This window comes from Hesperophylax consimilis, chromosome 28 (genome assembly GCF_061612785.1).
Source record: "Hesperophylax consimilis isolate HC1 chromosome 28, BYU_Hcon_1.0, whole genome shotgun sequence".
Classification (NCBI taxonomy): Eukaryota; Metazoa; Arthropoda; class Insecta; order Trichoptera; family Limnephilidae; genus Hesperophylax; species Hesperophylax consimilis.
Window position 1 is genome coordinate 19,198,185 of NC_142863.1, and position 21,648 is coordinate 19,219,832.

General features: G+C 35.1%; 1 non-coding gene across 1 annotated transcript; it reads right to left on the reverse strand.

Annotated features, from left to right (window-relative positions):
• Positions 1-1,482: 1,482 nt before the first annotated feature.
• TRNAG-UCC (transfer RNA glycine (anticodon UCC)) lies at positions 1,483-1,554 on the reverse strand. Its single transcript has one exon. It is a non-coding gene; the product is annotated as a tRNA-Gly (tRNA).
• Positions 1,555-21,648: the final 20,094 nt, after the last annotated feature.

Sequence of the window (21,648 nt, forward strand, 5' to 3'; positions counted from 1 at the left end):
CCCATTGTCAATCTATCATATTAAAAATCCAAATTTTTTACTGAAGCCCGAGTTTTATATGATAAGAGAGTTCGTGAAAAACCCTGGAGACATAACAAGTGTCTTTTTAAAAATTGGAACTGACTGGAAGAATTCAGACAAGCGATAAATGACCTACCTAAAATATGATATGTTAACAGAGAATTATTTTAATTTATTATGTTAATCTTGACAAGTAAAGTGAGATTCGTAATTTTGCAAAGTCTGCGCTTTTTAGCTAATGTCAATCAATTATCTATTCTACAGAAATTATAACTATAGAACTGCCTTAGTGACAATATTTTGCATTTGTAATAAATTAACAATGTCCACTTACTCGGTATAATTATTACCCTCTGTAAGCATTCTGGGCAATGAGGAATACATATGGTAGTTAGTCCCAGAATTTATGCACTGAAATAAATCCCGACCTCTAGTATTACGTAGTGGAACCCTAAAGCTTATCAATGCAAGCAATTTTAGACCATCAAATACATCATTCAAAATTATCGAAATATTATAGTGAAAATCCTTCAGTCCGACAATATAATCAAATTCATTTCATTTAAAAGTGTGTTGTAGTTAAACGAAATAGTTGGAATACCAATTTTAAAACTTTGAAAACTTAAGAAGTTATTTTGTATTCTTTCAATAACTTGTAGATAAATATTATAATGTGGGTTCCAGGCGGAATAATTGTACTCATGTTGACTTCTAACAAAAGCAAAATATAACAGTTTCATACTTAATATATTATAATAAAACAAATAAAAAAAAGTGGGTGTGTCAAGCCTACGCAAGACAGAAGTGAAACTTCTAGTTTCAGCTGATGCTTGGCGTGGCGCAGTTCGCTGGTGTCTGAGAGAGAGGAAAGAAGAGAAGAGAGAGAACGTTCGTGAGCGGCTCCCCCACCTCAACAAGGTTTCACTTCAAAAATGCCACAGCCGAGAATCGAACCTCGCTTAACTGATTGAAAGCCAACCACGCTGAGCACCAACTGTAAGCAAAGCCGCATAAATTGATTATATTATGTAGGTTCTGAAAATATGAGAGCTTGTTATGTTTTATAATGTTACCTACATCACACCCAAAATATAATATATTTTTAAAAATAATGTACAATGTACAGAAATAGAATCCCACACAAGATCGCGTAGTGCGCTCTAGCGAACGGATATTTTATCAGAGGGAGATAGTTTTAATTTTTTTTTCTGTAAATTATTACATATTATCAAAATAAATAAATTAATTAAATAAATGTAATACAATTATCATAATATACGGATTAGATAATAATTTTAATCCAACACAATAACGCAAAGCGCGCTCTAGCGGAGTAATGTTTTATCACAGTGAGATAAGTGTTTTTATTATTTTGCAATATTATTTTCTTTTAAAAAATGTTCTGACCTACTAAAAAATAAGATATTGAATGAAAAAGGCGTTAAAAACAAAAAAATAATGTGCGATGGCCGAGAATCGAACTCGGATCAACTGCTTGGAAGGCAACTATGCTGACCATTACACCACCAACGCCAGTTGTCGGGATGAGCTAAGAAGCATTTATATGTTACTTCAAAACTTTGACTAAATCAAATGAACTTTAATCGGTGGTGGGGGTACCCGCATTTTCGTTTCGGTCATGAGTCGGTTTTACTCCGGTCCTCGAAATTGCATGACGCGCGTAAAGAAGTTTCACTTCAAAACTTTATTCCACTTAATTTTATTTTGACCGTAACCGGTTTCAGCTCGTCAAAGCCATCTTCAGACTGGTACACAAAATTCTTATTCTACGGTCTCCGTAGAAAGAAAGTCTCCGCTCTTGTATCCATTGTAATTTTCATAATAATTTCGACATTAAAATATGTAGTTAGGTTAAGACCATCCCTACTTCAATGTAAACATGTACCCCTTCAATAAGTAATTTTGTAATTAATAAGCTATTAGTATCAGTTGTTAAGTCCCTACTTTCTTAATTCTTATAATAATTTCTCAAATGTAAACATGTATCTTTTCAAAAAGCAAATATAATCCCATCATAAATAATGAATTGACAATAAAATTAGGTCATTAATAATGCATAGGTATTACCTGTGAGGTTTTTTCCCTAATAAATATTGAAATGAGCTACAAACCCAAGGTAATTTAATTAGCTTACTGGAATAACCAAATATTTAGAAATTCGACAATCTTAAAGGACTTAGTAACAAATAAAATTGATTAAAACCCTATAAACTACCCCTCTCCCCCCTCCCCCATATGTTGTGTATATAAACCGTAGACTAAGAATTTTGTGTACCAGTCTGAAGATGGCTTTGACGAGCTGAAACCGGTTACGGTCAAAATAAAATTAAGTGGAATAAAGTTTTTTATTTGTTTTATTATAATATATTATAATGGAATTCCACCACGAATTATCGGTCTCAAAAATAGAAAGTTTCATACTTTGTTGAAATTTCTAGTTAACCTAGTTATAAATTCCTGCATTTTTAAGTCCTTGTTTTTTCACGGTTTGCGCGAGTATTTGCAATAATTATTGTTGTAATATCAGCTATTTTGATATTTTTGTTGTTGCAAATGCATTGCACTTTCAAGTAGAAATGATGCAGGCGAGAGTTGCACTGCGTAATATCCAGAATATGTGCAGTTGCCAACACGTGCCGGTAACAATTAACATCATGAACTGGTTGGTTAATAAGGTGTTATCAACAAACAAAGGAATATTGGGATGTTAGTGAAATATGGAAACGCCTTTTCATAATTTGTTATTATTTCATGACAGCACCAAAAAATAATACAGTAAGTAAATAATTACATTGTGTAATGATATGATTCCTGTGAAAGGAACTCTCGGTATTATTGCATAGGAAAACACACCCCATGCCATTTCTATCACGAGATACTAAGCTTTGAAAAATTAATCGAATTTTAAAAATCAGGACAAAAGCTATGTTTATTGATTCATAACTTTTAATGACGACCACCGTCACACATTGGCATTCTAATTTATTTTACAAAGTCTAGAAATCCTGGGTTTATTTCAGTGCGAAAATTCTAGGAGTGACATAATAATATTGAGTCAATGGACATTTTCAATTTATCACTAAAAAAATACAAAATGTCATTACTGAAGCAATAAGCAATTCAGTTGTGTATAATAACTATGCATAATTATTAACTAAGAATAATTATTAACTAAGAATAATTATTAACTAAGAATAATTATTAACTAAGAATAATTATTAACTAAGAATAATTATTAACTAAGAATAATTATTAACTAAGAATAATTATTAACTAAGAATAATTATTAACTAAGAATAATTATTAAATAAGAATAATTACTAAATTTGTATAAGTTTTGAGTAAAATGATTGGAAGATACTCTCAGTATCGCCCTTGTGTAAGATCACCATTCAGAATTGAAACAAAGCTTTGGCCACGTTTTGTGACCAGCTCTGAATAGCCAGGTACTTACCCACCTTTCTCTTCCCTATCTCCTTACCGTCACCATCACCTTCAGTTTCACAATATACCCACAATTGAGGATGCCATAGTCTCACTGGCTACAGACGATTGGAAGCAGTTGGAACCTAATTATTTTACGTCAATTTTTTCGATTCAATGGCTGAGTAGTAAAAGATCATGGGTTCGATTCCCAGGTGAGAACGTTACCTTTTTATTTTCCAGTATCTTGCTCAGTTAAATGTTTCATTTAAATTTATCAGTGTTATTTTCGTTTTCAATAATATGTTACAACGATGAGGTTAACTTTAAAAAATTAATTCAATTTTTGTCGCAATATGAATCACTCCATGAGATAGTTCTCATCACACTGTATATCGCCATACGAGAGGCTTCTAGTTTGAAAGTTGCGCCCTTAGTATCGCATCCCCTACCAATTAGCATATTAGCAGAGTCTTTTGATAAACCACCCCGCATTCATTTGGTGGAGTTCACGGCGACAGGTCTAGGGGCGGCCTTAACCCAAATACAGCCTGTTAGAATAGCTACAACCTTCATACTACCTGTTCCAAGAATCAAATGACACAGCATAGCACTGTCAAATGCCTACAAAATACGTCTAATTTAACCCATGAGACGCATTAAGATATGTTCCGATTTAATTTAAAAATTTTGAAAGTTTTATTGTTATTTTTTCTAAATTTAATTTATGTGGCCAATGACCTCTCTAGTACGAATGCGAGGGGCGCGGGTTAGAATCCCAGCGTGCACAAGTAAATTTTATTATATTTGTGTTGCTTCATGATGAATTTATTAAAAATAATATAATATACCACATTTGCGGCACTTTCTTGATTGAAAAGTACTCTTCGTATCTTCATGGTGAAAGACCACCATTGAAAAGTTGCTTGAAATGACTTTAGCCTTGCTTCGTGACCAGATCGGAATAGCCAGGTACTTTCCGACCTTCCTCTTTCCCACCCTCTTCCCTTCCCTACTACCATTACCCGCACAACTTAAGCTGAGCTGAGATGTTTCAGTTATTCTGTTCTGACTCTTAAAATAGCCCGACACAAGTGTTTCGTTCGCTTGATCGTGCCATGTATTCCACGGTCGTATTTCTTCTCACTTCTTCTACCATTCCCATTCAAGGTCATATATTCCTCTTCCCCTTAACTATTTCCTTCGTTCATTCGAATAACACCAAAAGCAAAGTTTATTTTACGGTACACGATCACGCCCGCAAGACAATAAACGTTGATTTTGAATATATTGGTATTATTATTTATAAATTGGCATTTAAAAACGAATAAAACACCATCACATTAAAACACACCGTGTGGTTAGTACGACCAAATCTGCTGATTCTGATACGTTCTGACATCACAACCAGTCTACGTGAGTAATACATATATGGTCACTAGCTATTAAACTTAATTAGAAGCCATTTAAGCCAGTTTAATTAATAAGAATAGATTCAATCAATAAATTAAGGTGTTAAGCGCCCTTGAGGTAATTTTCTTACGAAAACGGTGCTATACAAATAATCCAGTCATTATTATTATTATTATGGTCTACAATGTATTTTTCTTTGGTAGCATTGCAAGTTTTTACACACCGGTAAATTGTTTATCAGGTACGATCATGAATGTATTTTTGCACTTTGGTTCAATACAATAAACATTTTACCTAGTGTTTTTTCAACTTTAAAAGCGGGTAATCTTAAGAATTAAAAACGTCTCAACTCCCATACAAAATATAACGCCCAGTGACTAGTGACATCACGCGTCACGTCCATAGATTTGATGCGATTTTGGTTGACATTGAGTTAGAATGTGATACAATGAAATTCTGTAGTGATAGTAACTAGCAGTGAATATGTCAGCACGAGTGTCTATATTTGCAAATTTATTATTATAGTAGTTACATGTCCTTTGCATAAATTCATTTTGATTGGAATTGGTATTGCATCTATCAATGTAGAAAACGGTATTTTGTCTGCTGTATCGAACTGGCGCATGGAAATTTATTTTGTTCAGCAACTCCGGGCAGTCAACTTTTGAGTTAATAATTTTATACAAGAGCATCTGATCAGCGAAAATCCTCCTGTTGAGTAGTTTCGTGATTCGAAAATGTTTCTCGATTTCGTCGTAAGAGTTGTATATGTTAAATGATTTAAAATTGAGGAATTTGAGAAATCTTTCTAACCTGTTAACATAAACAATATAGCGCGGGTACCAAACCGGTGAACAGTACTCCAGGTGAGGACGAACATGTGAATTGTAGAGAGTCAGATATGTCTTAGTATTTTTGAAAAATTTGCATGTTCTCAGTATAAAACCTATACTTTTTGATGCTTTGGTGACAATGTTATCAACGTGTTTACCAAAGGTAAGTTTAGAGTCCAAGAAAACCCCGAGATCACGTACATAGTCTTTATTTTTATAATAAAACAATGCTGGTGTTTATAATAGAAATTCATTGTTTATTTTAAAAAAAGTTGGACTGGGGTTATTTTTTTAAAGATAAGAACAATTCGACAAAAAAAACAAATCGCCAGAATTCAAAGAAATTATATCCATTGAAAGCTTTTACGTGTTCAGGAATATGTATTTGTCTCAATCACGAATTTTGGTGAAGCTTTGGTTTTTAATTTTTAACAACTGGTGTGAACTGGTTCGCATGGTCGCGCCAGTACAGTACTAACTCGGTACAGGACGTACCAGTGCTTTACGCATCAGCTGACGTTTCATTACAAATGAACAACGCACAGGAGAGTCACTCATCCAAACACCGATTTGGCGGAGGAGCTATTATACGAAAAGAGGGAAAAATGTTTTTTTGTAATCTTATATTATTGTCAACAAATTCCAATATACATGGTATATGGAAACTAGTGGTACAAGCGGAAAAGTGGAGAATTTACATCATCACATTTGATGATTTGTGGTATAACTTTCTTGATTTTAGCTTTTGTTTTAGTTATGTACATTTTGTAGCAATGTTTAGAAAGATCTTTACATTTTTCCTAGTTTCCCTAAAGTTTATATAATCAGCTATGGATTTGCTTTGTTTGAATTTTTTGTGTTGTGACTTTTTTTGCTGAAGAGAGGCAGTTAGCTCCGATGAGAACCAAAATTGGTAAGTATACTTTTTCGGTGTGTTAAAAGGCACATTTTTTTTTATAGTGAATACCTCACAAGAGTCCCAATTGCTCCCGTCTGGAGCCAGTGATACTATGGCATCCCCAATTGGGGGATGTTGTGAGGCTGAAGGTAAGTGGGGAAGGGAAAGAGGAAGGTGGGGAAGTATTTAATAGGATAATTTACATAGGATTTAATAGTGTTAGAAAATGTAAAATAAAGTATGTATATTAACTAGTTTCCCCGCTTGTGCCACTAGTTTCCGGACACCGTGTAGGAACAGTTTAAATATCAAAATAATTGAACAATTAAAGACTAAGAGACTTACTAATAAACGCGGTTAGAAATTTACATAACTGATAAACAACCATTAATGTATGGTAAACGGTATTTTAACAGTCCTGTAAAATTCGTCTTACCAAAGAAAAACTTCTTCACATTAGTTAAACGGTATATTTGTTATACTTTGTCTGAAGACTGTAAACGAGTTGGTACTAGTAAAATATATTTTAAACTGGGCTCCGAAAGAATTGGCAACGTTGGATTTCCGCAGACTTACACGTAAAATTCCGGTCTTGAAAAAGTTAGATGATTTCAGACCCATTGTTGTCCGGGGTTAAAGTGCGTTAAGGCGTTGCAATACGTAGCAATGCAAAATCATGTGTTTTTGGTTTGAAAATTTGGTCGCCTAGAAATGTTTCAGATGCTTTAATTAAATACTGCAAGTAGAATACATCTTGGCCTTTGAAATAATCGAGTATTTTTTTACATAAGTCTTTTTATAAGCCCAGAAAAAAAATTTTTACAACACCTATGAAACTGCTTTAAAGTTCAAAATTTCCCACTTACGAACCCATTTTCGGTAATGGTTTTATTGTATAATGTGGAAAATTAAGTTATTTATAAAATAATCGGAAAAAATTTAAATATTTATGCCTGTACATCCACAAAATAAAATAAAAGGCACTTTTAGGTCATGTTTTTTTCTCGCCTAAATCAAAACAGCCGGATGGTGGATCGGAAATTTAAGCCTTATCGCCATCTACGTAAGGAGTGTTATTGATGACGGCTCGATTCAAAATATTACACGACGTAGTGCATCGCCTAACTTCGGGGGATGTTACTACATGATAGTACAAATTAAAAAGAAATATAACTTTTTTTCGAAACTCCGACGTTTTAATGTATTTTATAGGTAAAAAGGTTGAATTGTTTGTACAGAAAATAAATATTCTTCTAGGAAAAAAAAATGTACTGGAAAATAAACATTGGAATTTCGAAAAAAAGATATTGCTTTTTTTTTACTTCTACAATTAAATATTATGCCAGTTTCTATTAGTAAGAATTCCACATACACGACTGTTTACGAATTGCTTAAAATTTTCACCACGTTTATTAGTAAGGCTGTATAAGTATAATTGTATTATATTAATGAAGTTAATGTTAAATTACAAAATTTTTTGACATATGAATATTAATAGACTAGAAATTAAGGATGAGGGGTAAAATGAACTGTTGAAGAACGAAGGGCGTAAGGCTGACTGTGATTCGTCAATAAATCAATCTGATGGTATATAGGCATCTCGCCTTATAATATCACCATTTAGTTCTTAAAAGTAAAATCTGCTTTTGAATGAATAGACATTCTTACATGGGAGCGCAAATTACTCGCCACGTTATGAACAAATTTGCGAAGTCCAAATTCGGCAAAATAAATTTCTTCTATTTTCAGAGTCGAATATTTCGTTTATGTATTTAGTTAAGACACTTCAAAATGTTCATAATTTACTTCCCAGCAACCAACCAGCTTTGTGTTTCACGTCCAGACGTGTCTCGATGTGATAGTATAATTATGTTTCTACAACTAATCCATATTATACGATGTGAATATGCTTAAAATAAAGTAAAATAATGCTTATATATGGAATGTAATACGACAATTGGGTTTATTCTCTTTTTCACATCTATTTTTACAAGTTTTCATAGTACAAGTCACCATTTTGCCGTGTTATTTCGTAAAATGAACCGATGATGCCTCGACCATAGTTCGTACAAGAATGATGACGTCACGTTTTCTAAATTCACTTGAGGCCATACGCGAGCACAGCCGGCTCCAATGGAACCGGTATGGGGAGTGGGGAATAATACGCTTTTAATCACTTAGGGCAGGTCTACTAATATTCATATGTCTATGGTACCTACCTAATTGGCAAAAGCTTAAAATTAATCTATTTATATAAAGATGAGTGTACGTGATTTGTCGTGGGCGGGCTGGTGGGTTGTCTGACGTGAATTTCATATTAATACAAATCTACAGTTTTCATTTCAGTCTAATGAAATTTTGCACATCTGACCTTCAAAACAAGAAAAAAGTTCACTGTCAAAGTACAATTTTTAAAAACGCTGCATGAAGCCCGGGCAACGCCGGGGACTTAATAAAATCAAATAGTTAATTAAATCGGTTTTGCAGAGCTAAGTCTAATGTTTATAGAGCAAAATTTTGACTTGAATTAAATTAACCGAAAGTTTGAGAATCGTGTGGTGGAGGTATTATCGTGAGAGATGCTCGAAATAATTGATATTGGGAATAATATGGTAAGCCGGAAAATGAAACAATATTTGAAATACTACCAGAAGAGGGATCCATAGGCATATTTTATTTATTTATTTAAATTCATGTTTTTTTTACAATAGTAGAGTGCAAAATGTCCTCCACGCTAGGAATTCACCGATTACACGATTATCATAGTATGTAAGACGTTGACTGCAAAATATAGAAAGAAGCGTAATTTGGGCGTGTCCGTGTGGCCGAAGTAAACTCACTTTTTCCTTAAGTTGTGAAATCAAACATTTTCTTTTCATTACATCAAAATTCTTTTCTAAACAGAAAATTTAATAAGATTTGACTACCCACATGGTCAAGAGGCTACATTTTCCTTGTTTTTAAATCAAAATTTCAAGTAGCTCCCGAATACGTTCTTTCGCGTTATTTTTTTCTAAGTGAATACTTAATATCAAAAGTTAATAAAGTATCAATACGATATTGCAGGGATTTTTCTAGAAAAATCACAAATGCGACCAATTACTAACGTTCGAAAATCTCCTTTCGACGAAGTCGGCATTTTCGAAGCAATATTTTTATTTGTTTAGATACTCGACTACAAACTCAGAGGTTGCGGGCACTCAAATAAATATGACTTATTCTTTGTATATATTTTTTCACAATTAATTCATTAATAATAATAAATATGTTATATTTACGCCACGTTCCAGAGATCACAGAACAGATTTGTTTATGCTTGATATGGTCTTAGTCGTATTTAGAGACTATATCTGAATAGCCAGGTACTTCCCAACCATCTCGACATTCCCATCCCTCATTTCCTTCCACTCGTCACTACCCTCAGGCTCACAACATACTCATTTGTGGTGCCGTAGTCCCACTGGCTCCAGACGATTTTTTTTTACGTGAATACCGCACATGAGTCTTAATTGCTTCCAACTGTTTGGAGACAGAGGGACTATGGTATCCCCGAATGAGGTATGTCGTGAGGCTGAAGGTAGTGGGGTGGAAAGGAGATGGGAAAAGGAAGGTGGGGAAGTACCTGGCTATTCAGATCACACCAAACACGTCTAAAGCCATATAAAGCAACGTTTCAATTCTGATGTCTTACACCAGGGCGATACTACGAGTATCTTCCACTCTGAAGCCTGCCGCAAATGTATATTATGACACCGCTTCTAGGGTCATAAAATCATAACCAGACGGCATGTGTTAAACAGCCGAGACAGCAATCATTCTTACTCTATTCTGACTCTACTCCAACCCGTGGCAGACGAGAAAAAAGGAATCAGCAGCTATATAAGCGGTGGAGGACCTAAGTACGTCAGTCAGTCATCAGTCAGTCATTCATTCCACATCGTTCCAGTCAACAAGTTCCACGCGACATCATCCGACTCGAGATCTCCGACTCGGCGTAATGGAGGAATCGGCCACCATGGCCGGTTCCCCCCACGTCACGCTTCGATCCTTCTTCACCTCAACGCCCTGGCCCAGGCTACCATTCCTGGCCAGCGCTAACCTCACGCGCCTAGACCTGGCGACCAGCTCATCGTCGTCTGCGCCTCGGCTCCGCGACCATCGTCGCTAGCCTGTACCTCCCGCTCATCTGCCGACCAGATCCATCGCACCTTCGGCTACCTCTTACACGCTGAAGTACCTAGAAGACTCCTCGCCTTCATCAGCGCTGAACAAGTCCACGAGCCCGATCTCCATCAATGCGGTGTCGACCCACTGACCCGCATCTCAACCATTCTACCGCAGTCATCGCCGACTACGCCTGGTGTCATCATCATCCTCGACCCAGAGCCATCTCTCAACTGCGCAACTCAACCAATTAATGTATTTTCCTGACTCTCAATAAACACGGTGACAACAACATCATATTTTATTGTCTCACTACAAATTCCCATATATATATATGGGAATTTGTAGTGAGAATATAAAACAAAATAACTTGTAAACAAAAATAATAAACTTGTGCACGTCGGGTTTGAACCCGTAACCTCCAGATTGCTAGTCGACAGCCTCATTCCTTGACCAGGGAGAGCATTTGGGGCTCTTGTGCGGTTCTCGCATAGTAAAAAATGTTTTATTGGCGACATTAGTTTACATTATCGGTAAAGATCGCATTTCTAGCAATGTTCGTGTATGCGTTTTATGCATCTTCCGAACAAAAATTTATTTCCATATAGACCCTTCTTCCGGCGGTGTATTCATCACTGGATGTCGTTTTCATGTGAAATTCCTTTCGGTGGTAAAATATTATTTATCAACAAACTCTTGAATTTTCCAGCGAGTATTTATTGTTTAGGAGTTGTGAGATTATATAATTTGCATTAAGTCCCCGCATACCAAATTTCTACTGATTTATAACAAGTTTCTTGTTAACTCTTTAAGTTTTTAAGTCCCAAAATTTTTTTTTAAAGATAATATCTATGCATTTTTTATGCCGAAACCATAATTATATCAAATTCAATCGATAGAAAAAAATCGTACTCCAAAAATAATTTAAAACACGTTTTGTTCTGTTATTTAATATGTTTGGGAATTTAAAAAATCAAAATGTATCTTTAAATGCAATACTAGCATTTGTCGAGAGATTTTTGTTCTATTTCAAACAAGCCGTGTTTTATTAAATATTATCACCATTTTCGCTCAATTATTATCATTTTTTTAATCGGTTCTTAAGAAGGATTGCTAGGAGGCTAGGATTAGAAAAAGGCAAATACTCATATGATGAAATTGAACTAACTCTAAACCTCTCTCCTTTGGAAGTTCGTCGGAAAAGAAATGACCTCATTTGCTTCTTCAAAATTATAAATGGTATTATTGATTCACCTACTCTACTGCAATTCATTACCTTCAATATCCCCTCGCAAAGACTCAGAAATAATGTACTGCTCTTCCTCAACCATCATTCGACAAATTATGGATATTATTCACCATTGTCCAGAATGTGTAGACTGGTCAACTCAAGTCAAAACCTTAACTTTTTTGGGATAAGTCTGAATGATTTTTGCCAGTCGCTAAACAAGTGACGGAATATTATAAGTGTCCTGTGGTCCTGACCCACGGCGTAGTCTTGACTTGATTCGACTTGTCACTTTATTTTCTTATATGTATTATATCTGCCTTATGTCTTTGCTTTCATGGACCTTTGTCTAATCCCGTATTTTTCATTTTACTGTATTCGTGTTATTATTTTGTAATTTGGACGATGTCCGTTAATAAATAAATAAATAAATAAATATTAGCGCGCTCCCTCTAACATTCGTATTTACATATCTCCCTTTAAAACCATCTTTTAACGCTTACTACGGGGCCTTAATTGAACGCTATTTTGATAAATTTGAAGTTACCACATGAACATGATTTGTTTCATATTATTCTGATTATTTTAATTAGTTTTATTAACTGGCTTTGCTCGAAACTCAATATATTTTTTCTTTATTATTCAAGATATTTATTATACTGGCAATCCTCCAAAAAAATTAAAAAAAGGTATATTTTATTAAAAAACAAAAATTTCCTCCGAAATCATAACATTTGTAAGTAGTTACATAATTACCTACCTAATTAATTGTAAACCAAATGAATTAATAATAATAATAATAACTGGATGACTTTTATAGCGCCGTTTTTGTGCAAAAACACCTCAAGGGCGCTGTACAAACTTATAATACATTTCCACAGTGTTATTACTTAACTATTTATGAAGAAAATATACAGTTCAATACTTACCTGGTAGGTCACTTGAGATTAACACTTAATTAACATTATCTAATTGTTTATTGGCGAAATTTAGATACAGGGTTTAGGACTTAATTGAAAAATTGAATATAACTGGACTTTCTCTTAGGATTGGTATATTTAATTTAAGGGTACGACAACTTAAAAAGGTAAGTTTTTAGTTTAGACCTGAATTCTGTTGGACTTGTTATGGATCTTAGTTCCGGAGGGAGTTTATTCCAAGCCTTCGGCCCAGATACTCCGAAAGCGCGATCACCAAACTTAGTATTTGGCTTGCGCATAGGTTCTATCAGTCTGCCTACATCTGCTGATGTTGCTGATCTAAGCGTTGACTGCCTCAGACCAGTGTTTTCCGGGAAGCATAGTTCAGAGATGTAGGGTGGGGCCATTTTATTGATGGATTTAAACACCATCCAGCACAGTTTGTACTGGATTCTTTCAGGACACTTGAGCCAGTGAAGGTTACGAAGGTGTTCTGAAATGTGCGAATATTTTGAAACCCCGGTTATGAGCCGTGCTGCTGCATTAAACACTGATTGAAGTTTGTCAATTTGATATTGTGGAAGGCTGGCATAAATGCCGTTGCAGTAATCGAGACGTGAGACTACGTAAGAGTTGATAAGTAGTTTTGTTGCTTCTGAAGGAAGGTTTCTTCGGACAGACTTGAGTTGTCTTAGGTGAAAAAAACCGGTGCTTACAGTCCTATTTATTTGACTTTTAAACGAAAAGTCTGAATCTAAATTGACACCGAGAAGTTTGACTATTGTTTTTGGGATGATATCGCTGCCGGAAATAGTAATAGGTGAATTGTCTATGAAATGTTGACGTTTGTTTGTGGCTACCCAGAGGAACTCAGTCTTAGACGGATTGAGCTTCAGCTTGTTTGAAGACATCCAACGAGTTATTGCTTCTAGACATTCAGTTATACGGATCTTGAGACTATTGATTTCATTTGGAGCGCAGTAAAAATAAACTTGCTAATCGTCAGCGTAGCACTGAGACAAGAGATCAAATGACTCGATTATTTTGGCGATATCATTTGTAAAAAGGATGAAGAGAAGTGGACCCAAAACGGATCCCTGGGGTACCCCTGAAGAAAGTGTTGCGAAGTTGGACAATTTATTTCCAACCCTCACGGCTTGTAAGCGATTGGATAAATAGGATACCAGCCAATTTTTTATGTCGGAATTCAAACCAAATGTTTCCTCTAATCTCCTAATGAGGAATTCATGATCAATCGTGTCAAACGCTGCACTCATGTCTAGGAGTGAGATAAGTGATAACTTACCTGACTCTACGGCCAGCGTTATGTCTGATAGCATACGAAGTAGTCCGGTTTCAGTTGAGTGGAACTTTCTGTACGAAGATTGACGTTTTGCGAATAATTTATTTGAATTCAAGTGACTGGTTATTTGTGCGGCAGCAATTTTCTCCCGGATTTTTGAAATAAATGGTAAGTTTGAAACGGGCCGATAATTACCTAAGTTATCGGCGTCTAGATGTGAATTTTTCAGGATTGGTGTAACTACAGCTGACTTGAGTGGTTCAGGAAAGTCACCCGTGCTAAGTGATTTATTAAAAACATGAACTAGGAATGGAGCTAAAACAGTAGAACATTGTTTTAATAACCATGTCGGTATGGGATCAAGACTGCACTGTTTATTAGGCGAGCTTGAAATAATTTTTATTACTTCTTCCAGCGTTGTGGGTTTGAAGGAAGACAAAATTCCTTTAAAATTTAAAGCGAATATTGGCGGAGGGGCGTGAGATGCGGAAGCACGAATGGATTCAATTTTTTCCCGAAAAAAAATTGAGAAAGCTTCCGGGGTAATATCTATTTTCGTTGGAACAGTGACTTCCGAAATTACTGTCTTTATTGAGTTCCAAAGACGTCGCGGGTCGGTTCGCTCAGAGTTAATCTTTTCTTTCCAATAGTCTGATCTTATGGAATTAATTTTACACGTATACTGTTTTTGAGCAAGGATCCACTCGTCTCTTGTAGTTACAGAAGAGTTTTTCCTATAGGTCCTCTCTAATTTCCGCATAAGTCTCTTCTGGTTTCGACATTCATCGTCAAACCAGCCGTCAGACTTTCGAACTTTCCGTGTTTTTGATGATGTTGGGGCATATTTATTTAACAGACATGAAAGTATTTTATTATATGTCTTGACAAGTTCGGTAGGGGTCTTTGTTTCCCAAACATTGGGTGTACATAAGAGAGAGGTCTGTAACTCTTCCAGAAAATCGCTAAAGCAAAATTTACGCCATTCTCTTGATACAATTGTTTTATATGGTACTTTAGGTGGGTTAAAATCAATATCAGTGCAAACGAGCCGATGGTCTGACAGTCCTATATCACGAATATCTGCTGAAAGCGGTGGATCACTGTTCTTTGAAATTAGTACATCTAATGTACCACCAGCATCATGAGTTGGGACGTCGACCCATTGGTGGCATCCAAAGCTGGCTAATAGATCTAAGAATTTAACAGTGTTTGGTGATGTCACGCGCTCGAGACGAATATTAATGTCGCCTGTTATAATGAGTGTGTCGGAGAGTCCGACTGAAACTTCCAAAAACTGTGAAACTCATTATAAAATTCGACAGAGATTGGTTTCGATCCGGGCCTATAAAGGGTGCACAACATGAACGACGTTCCTAAAGAAGAAACCCTGCATCCAATATACTCAAACGTGTTAAATGTACCGAGAGCTACTTTGTTTAGCCGTAATCCTGGTCGGGCTATTATCGCGACACCCCCGTGATTCATGTGTGAGATATTGTTTGATGGTAGGTCCCTACTAGGTCGGGCTTCTTCAATAACCACATACCCTAAAGCTCGAAGTCTCTTAATTGAGTACGAATCACTGTTCTCGTGCCAAGTTTCTGTGACAGTAAGGATATGGAGTTTTTGGTCTCTGAAAATATCGTCCACCACCTCTAGTTTGTTGTTAAGGGATCGAGCATTCCAGGAACCAATCGCAAGCTGTCTGCTCCTATAGTTGGCATGTCGTTCTAATCTAATTTCATTTAAGTTGTTGTAGAATTTATCAGAATCGCGGAGGGCTTTAGACGGTAGGTAATTCTGTTTGTCGATCGGTTCGACTACTTGAACATCCTGTACTGACGGAGACTTATTATTATTTTCATTACCATTGTTATTATTAATAATTTTTGTTGACTGGATTGTATATGGTTTCTTTTGCAGTCACTGAGGGGTTCAACACACTATCACTTTTATAACTTAGGAGTGTAGCCCGATCACTTACAGCAGGAGTGTTTTCGGCCTGTGCTGCATCACAAAATATTGTGTCATATTGTTTCTTTCTGATGCACAGTGTATGTTTTTTATGATACCGTCCAGCACGGCAACCACGAAATTTAATTTTACGAGTAGTATAATTATCGCGTCCAAGGTCATATAATGATATTTTTGCGGCTAATTTAGGGTCCAAAAAAACACTTTCACTTTTGAGATGTAGTAGTGTCGCCCTGTCGTATCGGATATTGTTTACAGTCACCATAGTTCAAAGAATACCCATTATAAATCACTTGACGCATTTACACTTGACACGGTTGCTCGCTTGTCTTTCACACTGCACATGTGGCCTATTCTTTCGACCGATTTTACCGATGCTGCAGCGTTATTATGCACTTTTAGAACAACGTGGCAGATTTGAACTTAAAATATTTGAAATTTTGTATTAAAACTTGAATTAATCTCGAATCAGCGACACTAAAATTATTTTATTTTTATACATCTAAGTTAAAAATTATTGCGGTTATTTTACACTTTATCTACACCGAAAAAATTGAGAACTTCCCAAGATTTTTCAAAATAAACGCGGAGTGCTTAAAAAAGCAGCCGGCCGCCCCTAGAGCGCCTCTATACAATTTGTGCAAAGAAACATCACTATCTCAATGACGATTCTTTTTTCAAACTTTCTTCAGGTAGGTATTACAACAGATTTTCTAAAACAGAAACGGAACACAAAAACAAATTTACAGACCGACAAAAAGCCAAACGTTAGTGTTAAAACAAGACTACGCTCAGTCGATGAGGTATATTATGGTAACTGGATAAATCATAACAATGATATATATAATAATAATAATATCTTTATTTTGGAAAGTTTACACATTACAACTATATATACATATTATGGTGTACATTGATTTGTAACTTTTATTTTTAAGGTTATAAAATTAACAGAAAAATACAAACATAATATTGTGAAGGTAAAAAGAAAATAAAAGTACAGTTGAGGTTTCTCAAATACCGCCTCACTAGGCTAGCCTGTGTTGAGGCAGAATTTTTCGTGTTAGTTCCTAATACCTTTGAACATACCTATACTTGTATTAAGATGTATTCACTCAATAATGTGGTGACTTCAATAACTGCGAATTTGGGTGAATGCACCGGTGAAGGCCCTATTCTTATTTTTGATCTAAATTTTTACATGAATTTTTTTTGTGAATCACATTGTTTTATGCTGTCTGGAAGAATGTTGTAGAGTTTTGTCGCTAAGTATTTAAAGTTTCGTTAACCAAACGTAGTATGTGTTATCGGTATTTGTAGTAAGTTTTTGTTGTTGCTTCGAGTACATCGTGTATTTGAACTTTTTTCGTAGTAATTATGTATATTTGAGTATATAGGATAGAGGATTGAGAGTTAGGATAGTTTTTGCATATAGCTGCCAAACATCAAACACATTCATAATATTAAAAATTAGATTCGAGTCTGTAATTATAGGTAGCCTTAGAATTATTTTTAAAATTGTTTTCTGATAATTCATCACATCTTTAAAAACTTATATAAACTCATGGAAAGTGATGAAACAAAAACTTTAATAACTGGGTTATGTAGGTTAGGTTAGGTTAAAAAAAAATTTTCATCGTTTCTAATGACTTTATATCACTTTTTAAAAGTGTGTTGAATTTTCGCTGTGTTGAGTTATCATGGAACCATCCAAAGCGAGATACAGCTAGTATATTATACTAGCTGTATCTCGCCACGTGTTGCTGTGGTACAGTCTGTCTGTGCAGATAGATAAAAAATAGCGCCTGTTGCTTTTATGTCCAACAGATGGCGCAGTTATAAAAGCACGATGTCCAACAAATGATACTGTTTTTTTTTTTAATCATATTTTTACATGTCACAGTTGATAGGTATATAAAAACACACGCGTAAAATTTTTAAAAACAATCGATCAAGAACTTTCGGAGATTTGAGATTTTCTAAAAAAAAACATTAATATTTATATTTATATAGATTGTAGGTAGTTCTTTGTCGGAGTATGATTCAGCTAAATGTGACAGAAGGAAATAAGGGCAGATTAGCTCATTGGTAGAGAAGCGCCCCGGCAAGGTTAAGGTCCTGGGTTCAATTCCTAGCAGCGTCCTTGTCTTTTTCTGTATCAAATTTTCGTTTTAGAATCGCTTATATTGTCATAAATGTTTAAGGCTGGCCGCATACATACGTTTTCCGTATTCGATTTCCGAATTCGTTTTCCGTATTCGGAATTCCGTGAGACTAGCGCAAACGTTCGTTTTTCTTCATTCGAAATGTATAAACGTCAGTACCAGTGTTGCCAACAAGGGCGATATATCGCCATTTAGGCTACTCAGAGCGAGAATCGGCGCCGAAAAAATCTAAAAGGCGACTGGTCGCCAATTAAGCTACTTCAAAAACATCAATTTTAAACATGTCCCGAAATTCTCTAGCCCATGAATATTTTTTATTTTCTGGGGACAAATTTTATTTTTTTGAAATTCTCTAGCCACCCCCCCCTCCCCCCCACGAAATTTTTATTTTCACGTAAAAACATCAATTTTAAACATGTCCCACCTAACAGCAAATTCGGCTACTTTACGCTACCTTATGTATGAGAAACGGCGATATTAGGTCAAGATCCGTTGGCAACACTGAATTACGAACGGAAATTTCCGTACGTTTGCGTCGGCACAAACAAACTGTATGCAATAGCTGCGTTCCACATGACGTCATTAGGTTTTTTCCATTCGGTTTCTCCGAACGCGCCGGCTCGCATTCGGAACGTGCGTAAGGAATTAAATATTACGATTTGAGGTATATAGCGCCAATTTTGGTTAAATACAACTTCAAGGACACTTAGATTGTAGGATTATACTGTTAAACATTATATAAGTATTATTAACCTCAAATTTGTGTCTAAAACAAAGTATTTGATGAGTTGGTTGAAATTGTAACTTATGATACATATTTGCGGGTTCAATTCCTGTCCAAATGCCAAAACATAAACCCATATATCGTGAGCACAGTGCGGAAAAGCAATATGTCAAAGTTTTGCTAATTTGACTTTGAATATTATTTGTATGTCTTTAGACACTAGCGCCATTTTCTACCCTAAGAGGCGAAATTTCGAACTAATTTTGCAAGCCATTACACGTACTAATTTCGGTTGGTGGTGCATTGGTGAGTAGGTAAGTAATGTGAAATATTCTTGCGTAATGTGTAACATTATTAAAGTTCAATGAACTTTTAATTAAAAATTAGAACTACTTTTCATTTTTTCAGACCAATTATAATGCACGTAACAAAATTATTTAGTAAAACTAATTTTAAAATGTGAATTTTTTCATGCTTATAACATATTAAACAACAGAATAAAACGTGTTTTAAATAATTTTCGGATCTTACTTTGCGATTCTTTTCTATCGAAGGTATTTCATATAGTATACTTTTCGGCATGTATAGATATTATCTTCAAAAATAACATATATTTTTTCGGCATGTACAGGGTTTTCCAATAAGAGGTGTTATTTTGATATTCAAGTGTAAAAGATCAATGGTTTCGTTGCTTGTGTGGCACGTAGCGCCGTCTTGTTGAAAGCAAACGTTGTCCAAATCAATACCATCCAATTCCGGCCATAAAAAATCATTAATCATCTCTCGATAGCGCAATCCATTCACCGTAACTGTTGCTCCAGCCTCATTTTCAAAAAAGTAAGGTCCAATGACTCCGCCGGACCATAAACCGTACCAAACAGTCACACGTTGACGATAGAGAGGCTTTTCAACAATAACTCTTGGGTTTTCAGAGCCCCAGATTCGACAATTTCGCTTGTTGACGAAGCCACCGAGGTGGAAATGGGCCCCATCACTCAAGATGATTTGAATTTGATTCACTCAAGATAATTTCAATAATTTTAATGCGTTGTTGAAGCGTGTATCGTTCCATTTTTAATAATGGCGCAGTTTCTACTTGTCAAATGTGAAAAAATGACAGCTTCAAAAGTAACATCTACCGAAATAGCGGGTTATTCAAAATAACACCTCTTATTGAAAAACCCTGAAAATAGATATTATCTTCAAAAATAACATATATTTTTTTGTAAATTAAAATTTTAAAGAGTTAACGAGAAACTTGTTATAAATCGCTAGAAATTGTGTATACGAGGGCTTAATCTTGCTTATTGCGCTTACATCACTCTTGCCTTCTTTCCAGATCTCCTAATTTGTAATACGGTTATACCTACAACCTACATGATCGTATTATGTTTTCATTATTTATTATTTATTCCTGTATGCTAAAATCAGATTCTATTGAAAAAATACAACATCAACTTTTTAGACATAAGAATTATAAACTTAATACTCTGTTAAAAATATAAACCATAACAGTCTAATGAAAAATCTAAAACTAATATGGCGGTCCGAGAGAAGATTGGTATCTGATCACAGACATAGGAATTAATAGACGAGAAGCTAATGGCGAGGGGTAAAATCAACTGTTGAAGAACGAAGGGAGTAAGGCTGACTGTGATTCGTCAATAAATCAATCTGACAGTAAATAGGCATCTCGCATTATAATATCACCATTTAGTTCTTAAAAGTAAAATCTGCTTTTGAATGAATAGACATTTCTACATGGGAGCGCAAATTACTCGCCACGTTATGAACTAATTTGCGAAGTCCAAATTCGGCAAAGTAAGGCAGCTTCTATTTTCAGAGTCGTAGTTAGTTTCAGAGTATTTAGATAAGACACTTTTACAAATGTCTCATAATTTACTTACCCCAGTAAACAACGATGAGCACACTTGAGAATCGCTACATTGTTATGTGATAGTATATGTTTCTAAAACTGATCCATATAATACGGTGTGAATAAGCTTAAAATAAAGTAAAATAATGCTTACTTATGGAATGTAATACGACAATTGGGTTTATTCTCTTTTTCACATCTATTTTTACAAGTTTTCATATCACAAGTCAACATTTTGCCGTTTTATTTCGTAAAATGAACCGATGATGCCTCGACCATAGTTTGCACAAGAATGATGACGTCACGTTTTCAAATTTCACTTGAGGCCATATGCGAGCCCAGCCGGCTCAATGGAACCGGTATGGGGAGTGGGGATAATACGCTTTTAATCACTTAGGGCAGGTCTACTAATATTCATATGTCTATGTATCTGATGTAATTTTTATTTAAAAAATCAGTAATTCCCTTATTAACAGCCCTGCATTATTGCAATTGATTTCATTTCATGCTTCTAACAGAGTCACACGAACTAAAAATATCTTCCACTTCAACAATAAAGTCGATACCAATTCGTTTATAAATTTCCTTATACTACGTATACGCAACTTAGGCAACCAATGTGCAGAAGTAGTAGATATTTTTAATAGCACCGAAAAAAATTACAATAAAGCATTGCATAAGTATT